We start from the raw sequence: 12,373 nt of genomic DNA on the forward strand, positions 1-12,373 counted from the left end.
CTGGTGGGCAGAGTCAGGGTCCAGAACACTCCAGAGCTGTTGCCCCCGCCATTGGCAGGTGAAGCCAGGTCAGTGCTGGACACTGGCACGCAGAGCCAGGTCCTCGAGCTGGCTTCAGCACCCAGGGATCCGATAGCTGCTGTCAGATTGCTGGTGGGGAGGTGTTGGGTCCTCCCACCAACACCTTGTTGGTCAGGTATGAGGTCCAGGGTGTCCTGAAGCTTGTACTGGTCTGCTAGTGGGGCAGGGCCAGGGCCCAGCTGGTCCCAAGTAGGGTCTGGCCTACTGTGGGCAGGCTGAGTGCACAGGCTGTGAGATTGTAGTCTTCTTGGGTCTAGTGTCTGCCCCCTGGTGGTTGAGGCTGGTCTAGAGGTTAGTGTAGGCTTCCTGGAGGGCAGGGCTGGTGCCTGTCCACTGGTGGATAGAGCTGGGTCTTGGCCCTCTTGTGGGCAGGGCCGTGTCTAGGGGCATGTCTAGAGGCACCTACAGCCTGTTGGGTGAGGCAAGGTCTTGGCACTAATGAGCTAGAGGGAGGATCTGAAGATGGCAGCCGCCAGCCTCAGTGTTACACATTAGTATGTGTAACAGCCAAATATGGCTGCTGCCAGTGTCTGTACCCCCAGGGTGAGCCACAGCCACCCCCATCCCCTCATTCCCACCCCCCACCACTACCCCTCCAGTCCCCCAGCCCCACCCCAGCCCACCTCTCTGGGAGACTCTCCAAGACCAGCAGGTAGGTCTGGCCCAGAATCCTAGCAAATTACTGCTTTGCCCTGGACCTGTGAAATCTTGTGTGCACCCTTTAAGAGGTTAGTCTCTCTTTCCCACAGTCCTATGCGACTCCAAAAATTAAGCCCCACTGGCCTTCAAAGCCAAATGCTCTGGGGGCTCGTCTTCCTGGTGCAGGATCCCTGGGCTGGGGAGCCTGACATGGGGTTCAGAACTCTCACTCCTATGGGAGAACCTCTGTACTATAATTATTCTCCAGTTTGTGGGTTGCCCAGGGGTATGGGACTTGATTATATCATGAGTCCACCTCTCCTACCCAACTTGTTTTGGTTCCTTCTTTTTTGTCTTTAGTTGTAGAAGATCTTTCCTCTTTTAAGGACACCTGTGTTTACATTGGGCCCATCTGGATAATCCGGGATATTGTCCTCTTTTATTTTATTTTTTAATTATTATTTAAAATTTTTATTTATTTTTATTTCTTTATTTTTGGCTGTGTTGGGTCTTCGTTGCTGCACACAGGCTTTCTCTAGTTGTGGTGAGTGGGGGCTACTCTTCGTTGCAGTGTGTGGGCTTCTTATTGCAGTGGCTTCTCTTGTTGCCGAGCATGGGCTCTAGGCACATGGACTTCAGTAGTTGCAGCACGTGGGCTCAGTAGTTGTGGCTTGCAGGCTCAGTAGTTGTGGCACATGGGCTTAGTTGCTCCATGGCATGTGGGATCTTCCCAGACCAGGGCTTGAACCTGTGTCCCTTGCATTGGGAGGCGGATTCTTAACCACTGCATCACCAGGGAAGCCCTATTGTGCTATTTTAAAGTCAGCTGATTAGCAACCTTTATTCCCCTTTGCCATGTAACCTAACATATTCACAGGGTCAGGCCTGTGCACATCTTTGAGGGGCCATTATTCTACCTACCACAGACAAGTTTAAAGATTGTTGAATAAATTCATGCTAGACAGAAAAGTGGGCCTTAGGAATTCACTTTTTCATCCTACCAGTATTTATTGAGTGTTCACAAATTATCAGGAACTGTTCCAGGTGCTGCCATTAAAATAGAAAGCAAGGTGGACTGGTCTTTGTCTTCACTGAGTTCACAGTATAGTGTCCATATAGTTATATTTTTTAAAAACTCCTGTTAGAATGAAACAATATAGCAACATAATTAACTTTTACTGAAAATCTTTAGCCCCACTGGTTTCATAAGAGAAATTGTCTATAACTGTCTTTTCTTAAACTGACCTTATCTGGTTCAATTTCAAGGTTATATAATAGTAGTTGCCACAAAATAGTAGTTGAATCGTTTTCATTCCATCTATTTTTTGGAACAATTCATACAAAAGAGGATTCATTTGTTCTTTGAAACTTTGATTCAACTCATCTCTAAAATTGTTCAGGCCTGAGCTTTTTAATGTTTTTGGAGGTTTTCATATCCAGTTCAATTACTTTAATGGTTAGTAGTCTATTCGGATGTCTGGGGTTACATGGGTTACACGTTGTTAACATGTGTCAATTTCATCTAGGTGCTGAAAGTTATTGCTGCACAGTTGCTCATATTGGTTTACCTTTTCTTAAAATTTTGTGTTTGTAATTATTTTCAACTTTTTATAACACATTTTGTTTCTTTGCCTGTTCTCTCTCTAGGATGGTTTGTTTTTCTCTTAACAAATTCTGCCAGAGGTCTGTGTAGTAGGATTGTCTGTGGTTTCACTAATACTAATAATCCCCAATATTTTTGCTCTTTTTATTGATTTTTTTTTGTTTGCCCTTATTTCCCTCCTTGTTCTCTTTGCTCTGTTTGTTAGCCTTTTGTAATCTCTGATTTCTGAGATTATTTTTCTTGTATTTTTATTCAAATATACTTAGAGTTATATTTCTCTTTAGGTACTGCTTGTTGTGTTGCAAAAATTTTCACATGTGGTTTCATGTCATTCAGCACTAAATATTTGGGGATTTTGCTTATAATTTGTCTTTAACCCAAATATTACATTGTTTATCTTATTTATTTTTTACCAACCGTACATTTAAAAAAATTATTTTCCCCTTTTCCTGTCTTGCATTGGACAAGTGCAAATCTATTTTGCTGGAATGAAGTTGTACATTTCTATTTCTAATCTTCTGGTGGTGTTCCCTAATTATTAAGGCTCATTCTTTCCCCAGCAATTTCTAAACTGTGTACGTTTCCTCCCATGCCCTCTCCTCCCTCATCCCGCACCCCCTTCACGTCTACTATCTTAGGTCCCGAGGGGCTCAGTGCTCCCAGCACTTCTTTTCCAAGCAGTTGCCACGCCCACTCCAATCCCTTGGGCCAGTCCTCTCGTTCTCGGCCCCAAAGCCCTCCCACCTCCCCGCCTCCCAACCCGCCCCTCAAGGAGCAGTACTCTGGGACTGCCTTCCCAAGGGTTGGTGTCGGCTAGGAGGGCGGACTCTCGGGGCCCTGCTCCCGTTTCGTGCCGCTGCTCCCTGCGGCTCGCCTTGGGACCTACTGCCCCACAGACTCCCGCTCCTGCATGGCCTACCCGACCCCTCCCTTCCTAAAGGAGCTCTCGAGGGTCCCGATACATGGAAGCCTGGTCTGCCCCGCGCAGCCTCCCCCATCCCCAGCATGGCCGTCCTGGTCTCTGACATCTTTTGTTGAAAAAGGGAGAGAACGTCAGGCTCACACAAGGCAGGATTGAGCAGTGGTGGCTGAAGAAAAAGCGGCAGCTTGAATTTCAGTTTTCTTATGAGGAATTTTCCAGAAAAGGTATCTTCACTGTGAAATAGGTATAGTAAATATCGATCTTGTCCTGGTAGTAGTACTTGGCTATGGTTTTTCCTTCAGGTTTTACAATACTGTACAGAGGGGGCCAGTACCAATCCTTCAAAGGGAAGGTGCTTTGTTGGTAAAGATACGGATTGCCTCCTCTTGGACTAACGGTCACACTGATGAATATGGGTGTTTAAAAAAAGTCTGTTTCTCACATGAATGAAAAGGAAATTTCCTTTCGTGTATCTCAGGCTCCCTTCAAGAGTAAAGTTAAGGTTACTTAACTTGCAAAATTAAATATTGACCTCATTTCAAATGAAATAAAATTCATTACTTGATCAGCATCCCCTTGGAACAGTTTATATTAATGGAATTATCTTTTATTACCCCGGTAAATAGATTTAGGATGATACAATTTACCTAAAAAGCAGTAATATTTACAGGTCCTGAAATTAAATGCTAAGGGAAAACATGATTTCTTTAAACCGGGTAGGGGGACAAGCCTAAGGGAGTTTTACTCTAACGTCTACCAAATTCAGTGGATATTCAGCTTGATCTCGGCTTGATCATTCTTGCATGAGCTCTGCTTTGCCTATGATTCTACTCTGAGCTCACTGACCACGAGATCACGAAGCAGAAGGTAGCTCATATCTTCTGCCTAAGACTGGGTGTGGTTTGTGAGTGGCTGGAATAAGTAGTTCGGAGGATCTGAGGAGGGGGATGGCCCACGTGCTGTGTGTCTTCCCCTAGTGACCAATGTGCTGAAGTTCCTACGGTTCAAGGCAGTTGCTAAGTTTTAAATTATCAGCAACAAGGTAAAACTCACTCATGTGAACACATCCTGTGTGTACAGCACCAATTCTAGAAGCTTGACATGTGAAAAGATATGATACACTTTATACGAAGAAGGAGTAAGACAAGATCTTAGGAATAAGGTAGGAAAAAAATAAAAACAAAAGGTGCATATATTGTGTCAAAACTGTGCTATAAGCTAATAAGAATTATAAAAACTTACAGAATGAGGTAAAATTAGTGTTTTCCAAAGTGTGTGTTCCTCTCAGCTAATCCCACAAGGTGTTTAAAGGATTCTGACCTCAAAATAAATTTGGAAAATGCTACTCACTGTATCCCAGCTGTGATATTTTAAAGGGACCTGATAAGACCTATCATAAATAAACTTGTTTAACCCAGAGTTTACCAAATGTATTTCTATATGGAATCTTTAAAAATTATTATTAGTAGTATAAAAGCTATTAAAAATAAGCTGTGGAACACACTTTCTGAAACACTGTTCTAGAATTACTATTCTGTATGGCAATGAGAAGCTCATGAGTGACCCTGAGGGAACATGTCAGAATGGTAGGATTAAATCGTTATTAAGATGAAAGAATAAGGTGAGAAAGTGATAACAGTGATTATAACCTGTTAACTGGAGTTCCCAATGAAAGAAATAGATGAGATAAAATTCAAGCGGGTGTGAGGGTTGTTATGTGTCAACTTGGCTGGGCCATGGTACCCAGCTATTTGGTCTAACATTACTCTGGATGTTTCTGTGGAGGTATTTTTTGGATGAGATTAACATTTAAGTCAGTGGACTTTGAATAAAGCAGATTATCCTCCATGAGCAATGTGTCTATTAGAACATGTATATATGTGATTTGCATTATGGCTTTTTTTTGGACAGTGCTGATCGAAACTGTTAAATAGCAGCCAAAGTTCTCAGTATTAAGAAAAAAGGCCCATCATCAGACAATACAGTGCAGATGGTAAGAAGAGGAAGTGCTGCAGAGATTCAGAGAATGCCGTAAATGACCTTGGGTCCTGTCCTTGGGCCAGACTTTTTTTTTTTTTTTTGGCTGTGTCAGGTCTTAGCTGCGGCACACCGTATCTTCGTTGAGGCATGTGGGATCTTTAGCTGTGGCACACGGGCTCTTCTTTTTTGCGTGCAGGTTTTCTTTTCTCTAGTTGTGGCGTGCGGGCTCCAGGGCGTGTAGGCTCTGTAGTTTGCCGTGTCACATGCAGGCTCCATTGTTGAGGCGCACAAGCTCAGTAGTTGTGGCTGTGGCGCGTGGGCTTAGTTGCCCCGAAGCATATGGGATCTTAGTTCCCTGACCAGGGATCGAACCCGCGTCCCCTGCATTGGAAGGCGGATTCTTTACCACTGGACCACCAGGGAAGTCCCTGGGGCAGACTTTTTAATGTTTACTCTGCTGATCCCATAAGCCTGTACCTCAAGGCGTAGTTGAAATGTTATAGAAGGAATTTATGTTTGACTGAGTCATCCTAATTTCATAGCTTTGTAAGGAGAATGCCTTACACTGTGTGTATCTTCAAGGTTTTCAAAAATACTTGCACATTCATTATCTCATTTAATCTTCCTAATGATCTGGGAGGAAGGTAGAGCAGGTTATCCCTATTTTACTGGTGAGGAAATTGAGGCTTGAAGGGTCTGTGTGATGCAAAGAACATTGGAATTAAGGATGCTATAGAACAGTGACTCCGAGTGATCAAACACTATGAGGTCCTGGAAAGAACACTGGATTTGGAGTCAGAAGGCTCAGTTCTTGCCAGATTGATGGCTTTAGACAGATATTCTTACCTGTCTACCTAAGTTTCATTTATTCAACTGTAAAATGGGATAATCAGAGTACCTATCCCATAGGGTTGAGGTGAGCATTAATTGAGATAATCCACGTAAAACACTTGACACAGTAACTAAATCCCAGGAATCTCTTGGTAATTTAACTCTTAGTAGTAGTATGAAATTATATTTTAGTATCATTTAAATTAAGGGTAAACACCTTAGCAAGGTTCTAATACCATCCTTTAGTACTCCAGTCTAGGAGGTTATCCTTCTAAATGCTTTGCAAAACACTGCTCTGTATATCCCTTTAGTTGATAATAGAGGTTCCATTTAGAATTACAGGCATGTAATTTGCAGGCATGACAACAGGATTCAGAGTTATAAATGAATATGCCTTATTTTCTAAATGAGGAGATGGAACTTATTAAGATAAATTATCTAATACTTGGATATGAGGAAAAAAAAAAAAAAAAGTGGTGGCTTGTCCTTTCAGTGACATGGGAGTGAAGGCTATGCTAGGATTAGCCAGGGTAATGTACTTCACCTTGCTGCTTATCCTTGGTTTAAGTTTCCAGACTTAATGATGATGCATGTTAACTTGTAGACTTTTGTTTTTTTCCTGGTAGAAGTGCAGATTTCTGCCTAGTGGAACAGACAACCCCCAAAGTTATAGTTTAAACAGTTTTGTATCTCACCCAGCAATCTCATTCTCCTATAAAGAAATACCCTAGCTCCACAAATGCTCTTTGAGCTGGGCAGGGCATCTTACTAGTTCCCTCATTATTGAATGAATTGAATAAAATCTTTGACAGGCACCATCTAGAATGTGCCCCTGGATTCACCCCCTCTCAGGTTCACAGTCTGTGCTGTTGTCCAATGTCTGAAAACACCTGCCTTGTGTCTTTTGTCCAGTTTCCTAGTTGTTTACAGAGGGAGGGCTGGCCTGGAATCCATTACTCCTTCATGCTGGAAGCAGAAGTCAATTACTCTTATATTAAAGATGAGGAAACAGAGGAATGGAAAGGTTTAGCAACTTGTCCAAAATGACACAGCAGTTTAAATGTTGGAGCTGGAATTCAAGCCTAGGCAGTCTGACTTCAGAGCTGCTCGCTCAATTACTGTGCTGTGTAGCTTCTCAGAAAAATGGCTTTATATATACATGTAAAATGTTTTGTCTGGTGTCAAGAAACAGTAAGTCCTTAATAAAGTCTAGCTATATTATTATTTAAAACTCTAAAGCTCAGTATAAATATGTTCTTAGCCCAGTGCTTAGAAGCAGAAGATGGTGGATAGGACAAAAGTACCACCACATGAGTTGGTTTTCTTTATTAGTACTAATCTTTATTACCGTCATGCCATTAGCAAATGAAAAGAGGGCATTTGCTTAAGTCCTTTTTATTTGCATGAACCAAATATTAAATCCTTAGTCTGCTTTTTTTTGCCATTAAAATCTATCTTTATTCATTAGAAATATAGAGCAAAACAAAACAATCTAAGCAAGAAGGCATAGATGGTACTCCTATCAATTTCTGAATTTCAAATCAATAAATACTGTGCAGTAACGCACCCATCTGGCCGTGAAGCAGATTGCAGTGGAATGAAGGTACAAGCTCATGAATAGGAATGCAAATATTTGTAATAGCACCCAGCACTGAATCTACCATCTATCTATTTATTTTATTTATTTGTGTGTGTATGTATGTATGTATGGCTGCGCTGGGTCTTCGTTGCTGCGCGTGGGCCTCTCTCCAGTTGCGGAGAGCGGGAGCCACTTCTTGCCGTGGCGCGCGGGCCTCTCACCTTGGCGGCCCCTCCCGTCGCAGAGCACAGGCTCCAGGCGCGCGCGGGCCCCAGCAGTCGTGGCTTGCGGGCTCTAGAGCGCAGGCTCAATAGTTGGGGCACACGGGCTTCAGTACTTGTGGCTCGTGGGCTCCAGAGCACAGGCTCAGTAGTTGTGGCACACGGGCTTAGTCGCTCCGCGGCATGTGGGATCTTCCCGGACCACGGCTCAAACCCGTGTCCCCTGAACTTGCAGGGGTTGGATTCCCAACCACTGCACCACCAGGGAAGACCCTACCATCTACTTCTTAATTTCCAATCTACTACCTAAATTTTTCATCTCATACAAAAATTTATGAGGGAGACATTTTTAAACCCATGCCTTTCTTTGGCTTTAGTCCATATACTTAAATATTTAGTTTGCCTCTCTTTTGTGCCTCTTTTTTCCTGAGATATATGTAAATTTTCCCCAAACGTCAGTTATATCTACTAGCACAAAATGCAACAGACAGATTGCAGTTATCCACTCACTCTGATTAGCATAGGAAGAAGAACTAGCTTGTTCTGGTCTTCTTCCCATAACACCCACTCTTACCTCATACCAGACAAGCAGACACATATGCCATCCATCAACTTTGACCTCTGTGAATAGCAGCTGCCAGATCTTCATTGCACGTTGTTCTCTGTAGATGGTTAGAATTGATAAGTTTGAACCTAAATAAATTTACAAAGGCAAATGCAGAAATCAGGAAATGGTAAATTAAATAGAATAAGTGCAAGACTTGGTTTATTGTTATCTTCCCACAAGCCCAAACTTCCCTTTTCTGGTATCAGCTTTATCTGTGGCAGAAAGCCATCATTATCTCCTATCTGTCAATAATTCTGAATATGTTGTCAAGCTAGTAAAATGTTCAGAGTGGACCACATTGTCAGTAGTTCCACAAATTTACAGTTTTTCAGGTAAGCTGTACTTTAATGCATCAAAATAAGTTGATTTTTTTTCACCTACTCTATTATGAGCTGCTGCTTAGTTCTAATACTCAGAAGCGTTCAAGGTTGGAATCTATACTTTTTAGAACTCATATTACAATGTGGCTTCTTCCCTGATTTTTAACTGTCCTTTGGCCCTTGAAGTGCAGTGTTATTCTAGATATAGCCTTACTCATGGTAGGCTTTGTCCTCAAATTAGGATCACTTCTGTTTCATTTCCTGCATGTCCTTTGGATGTCAAGAAGAATCTTTTCAAAATCCAAATGTGCCCTGCCACTGGAGCAATACACACACCAACCACACAGACCTACAAAAAAATATATTTTTTTAAATAAAAGGCAAAAGACATATGATCTAAAGAGAAATATAAGTATCTTAGAGTTGTAATTTTTTTGATAAGTAACATGATTTATCTGATTTTTCTTTTCACCCTAAACTATAACTCCATATCTCAGGTTGGGCTCTGCAGGGAGCAGACTCTCAGGAAGAGACAGTGGCAGGACGTTTATTTCGGGAATGCTTTGGGGATCACCATCTTTGAAAGGAATAAAAAGAAATTGGGATTGGAGAGGAGGAGACGTTGGATTGCGATCCAGTCTCAACAAAGTTATCAGCTGGACCCCTAGGAAACTCTGAAGCTGATGGGCCCTTTGGAATTGTCCCAAATTGGAGCAAGACGGTGAGGTCTTTGTTGACCAGTCAGTGGAGGCAGGCTGCCCAAAAAAGGGAGTGTGACCTTGGATGCAGTGACTCTTTTCAACTGAGGCAATTCTGAATAGGGATAATAGCCAGAACTGCCTTCACATACATGCAACTCATGTAGTCACACAGGACCCACACTCAACAAGATCCACACTTAGTTTAACACCCTGCTGTCTCTGTCCTAAAATTCTTAATCACTTTTGGCCAAGGAGCCCTAGATTTTCATTTGGCACCAGGCCCTACAAATTATGTAATTGGTCCTGCTGACTGCTGACGACTGCCCACCTGCAGCACGCCCTGCAGCTGGGATGGTTAAGTCCTTCAGCCCTTAAGTGGGATCTGGGTGTTAAGACCACAGTGATAGTCCACCCTTTGCATTGCTTGAATCCACTTCTTAGAATAAGTTCTGGGAGCATTCTCCAGGATTCCAGCCTCTTTCCCAAGAGGAAACGTAGAAGAAGTTAGTGAAATAAACGACAGTCCCCAACACTGAAACTAGTCTTGGGGCTACAGCTGATAATCCTCTTTCTCCTGGGACCACGGTAAGTTGACATGCCACCAAGTGGCTGATTGGTTTCCTGAAGGACTGGGGACTCACCATTGGTCTCTGTTACTGGCAGGCTGAACATTCAGCAGTGAATGTAACTAGATCAGCCTTGGTATGTGGGCACCGATCCCATTGGGTCAACTGTAGCCTCCAATCCTGCTACAGTGGCTTTTCCATCCCAGACACTGGATGATGTCATTTTGTCAACTTGGTTGTTCAGGGCCTCTTCCATCATGGATCCTTTATGGTATGGATCAACAGGCAGTACGAAGCTCTTCACACTTTGTGCCTGTCCATGTAGCTTTATCTCAGATCTCCTTGTCCCTAGTCTTCCAGTCTATTTCTTTTCAGGCCCCTGCCAGCTGGCCACACCAGTTGCCACTGCTCAAGTATATTCTAATCTCGGGCCACTTTCCACACAAATGGATGGCAAGGTGTACTGCCTGAAACTCTGCCCTTTGGGAGGATTTCCCATCATCACTATCTTTCAAGGCCACCCTTTTGTGGGCTGTAGTATAGCCATCGTGTATCTTCATTTTGTGCCATCTACTGGCCTTACCTATCCACAAGTCAAATTCAGGCATTTTTCTCTTCCATCCACTGGCCACACAGGATCACTGGCAACAGGTGTGAACTGAGGGAGAGGCACCAGTGCAACAGTGGTAGATGACTTGGGAGTCCAGGCTGCCTGCTTATATAGCATACTGTGCCCTCTGGCCATATTTGTGTTTGCTCCTAGATGTATCTTCCATGTTACAATGGTTTGTGACACGACTCAACTCAACTTTATGACTTTATGGGACTGAAAGAACCCAGCTCATTATTGGTGGTTTTGGCTACATGGCTACCAAGCATCCCACCATAAGGTGCTACATCTCTACCAGGGCACACAAGTTGTTGAAAGGTGTTTACTTCTCCCCTATAGATGGCGTGGTCTTGATCCAGAATCCTTGGCATCCACATTGTGATTTTTCCTGTTGGAACTTGTCATAAACTCCACACGGCATATTTCCCCACTACTGATGCATCTAATGCAACAGGCATAGTTGCCTGTTCAGCCTATTTGAGTCACTCACCTAAATGGTTAACAGTATAACCAATTAGATTGGTTAAGAGCCTTGACAAAATGCTGTTAAAGAACACCTGATCGTGCAGGTAACTCCCTAGCACATCTGGACAGTCTGACAGAGGTGGCATTTGAACAGTATATATATATATTTTTTGTGGTACGCGGGCCTCTCACTGTTGTGTCCTCTCCCGTTGCGGGGCACAGGCTCCGGACGCGCAGGCTCAGCGGCCATGGCTCATGGGCCCAGCCGCTCCGCGGCATGTGGGATCCTCCCGGACCGGGGCACGAACCCGTGTCCCCTGCATCGGCAGGCGGATTCTCAAGCACTGTGCCACCAGGGAAGCCCCTGAACAGTATTTTTAAGAACACATGCTTCCTCCAGAGCCAGAAGTAGAGAAAGCATAGGCAGAAGGAAGAGCATGACTTCCAGGTACCTTATACTCAGATCTCATCATTTTTTCAATACATTTGAACTGCTTAGAACCCAAGTACATTGTCCTTTCCCCCTGTTGGACCTCATCTTCCTTCTTCCAACACCTTATGAAACCTCCTCCCAACTTATCCTCTTCACAGTGGGCACTTTACTGTGCAGAAGGGTCTGATGTCATCTCTAGAGTGAGTTCATTGTGCCCTGTCTATATTCCAGAGCATTCATAAACACCCAAGGTTAATCCAATCTTAATGCTCCACTTTATGCCTAAACTTTGTTTCCAGTCTTTGTGTATTCCTTAACCTCACCCCCCAAATAACTAGAATCCTGATTTAATTGACGTATATGGCTTATAATGTGAAACTAAGTTAAATGCTCTTTAGAGCTTTAAACAAGTTACACACACTGGTTTCCCTTTATTATTCTCAAAGGATTGCACTCAGGTTATCATCTTTTTTCCAGACAGAAAAACATTTGTTACATACTTCCTGCTAGACTGACACTTGAGATTGTCAACATCTATCTTTATCATTGAGCACTCTCTTCCTCTCTGAGAGAGTGTCCCTGATCTACAGATGTAGCACTATCAGCTGGCACTGACAGATGGCAGACTTGAGGTGTTATGATATATGAAAACATAAAAGGCAAAATTAATATTTGCTCATGAGCAAATATTTTGAAGCACTCACTATTTTGTTTGAAACATTCTTGTAACTGAATTGAGTGCACTGGAAAGTTTTGTTTCAGTAATTCTAATGCTTTTCAACTACTATTCATCTATGAATGGTATGTCAAAGCAT

At 43.1% G+C, this 12,373-nt stretch overlaps 1 protein-coding gene across 1 annotated transcript in view; it reads left to right on the top strand.

Moving 5' to 3' along the window:
- Window positions 1-12,373, top strand: part of PJVK (pejvakin) — a 51,808-nt gene that overhangs the window by 12,406 nt on the left and 27,029 nt on the right. The window lies entirely within an intron of this gene.

This window comes from Kogia breviceps, chromosome 2 (assembly GCF_026419965.1).
Source record: "Kogia breviceps isolate mKogBre1 chromosome 2, mKogBre1 haplotype 1, whole genome shotgun sequence".
NCBI classification, from domain to species: Eukaryota; Metazoa; Chordata; class Mammalia; order Artiodactyla; family Physeteridae; genus Kogia; species Kogia breviceps.